Genomic DNA, 902 nt, shown 5'->3' on the forward strand with positions numbered 1-902 from the left:
TTAAAATTAAAAAAAAAAAAAAAAAAAAAAAAAAAATTCAGTGTGCACATAAAGGGATAATTTAATAGGATGTTGCTGTGAGGGAAGGGGAGAGACAGTATATGTTCACTTCTAGTCAAGTGGAGCCTGACATTTATGCAACAAGTAAAATCACTGCCACTGTAAAAAGAAGTTAGCCCAATTATGACCATGCAGGGACAGAGAGAGTGCCTCAGACTGTCTCTAAGTCATCTTGGGTTTGAGAACAAACGTTTGTTTTAGACCCACAGAACCTTGGCCTGGACATCAGGAGATGTGTCCTATGTGTTTCTTTTTCTTCCTAAGAGTAGAGACAATAATTCATAGAGCTCTTCATATGTTCAAAGTCCTCATTTGACCTTTAGCAATATTAAAAAGTATAGGAAGAGCAAGTGTTAGGATCCCCACTTGGAAGGTGGGACAGTTGAGGCTCTGTGAGATTAAGCCACAGAATTAAGCAGAAATCACTTCTATCTTTTGTTTATATTCTTGACACCCAAGCCAAAACACACTGACTTTAATTAGAATTTGACCGAGCTAAATGTCAACCTGACCAGCATCTCACCCAATCCAAGAATTCTCACCACAGCATGCATAGCAGGTGGTTACCCATCTCTGCTTGAAGATTTATATAAACTCAAAAAAAAAAAACCAAAACAAACCCCCACCTACTTTCTGAGATAAACCATTCTGTCTTTAAGACCTATAAATGTTGGGGAGTTTTGGTGAGGTCAAAATAATAATCTCTCAGCAATAATCTATCCAACAGTGAATGGTTCCTTGCATGTTGAAGCAGGAGCAGAGCTTAGAAAGAATGCAGTGATGCCCCAGGTGTGTCCATCCACCTTGAGCTCACTGGTGAGTTCAGGGCTCTGCCAGCAGGC

Source organism: Fukomys damarensis, unplaced genomic scaffold (assembly GCF_012274545.1).
Source record: "Fukomys damarensis isolate Sample0158 unplaced genomic scaffold, DMR_v1.0_HiC HiC_scaffold_18, whole genome shotgun sequence".
In the NCBI taxonomy this organism is placed as follows: Eukaryota; Metazoa; Chordata; class Mammalia; order Rodentia; family Bathyergidae; genus Fukomys; species Fukomys damarensis.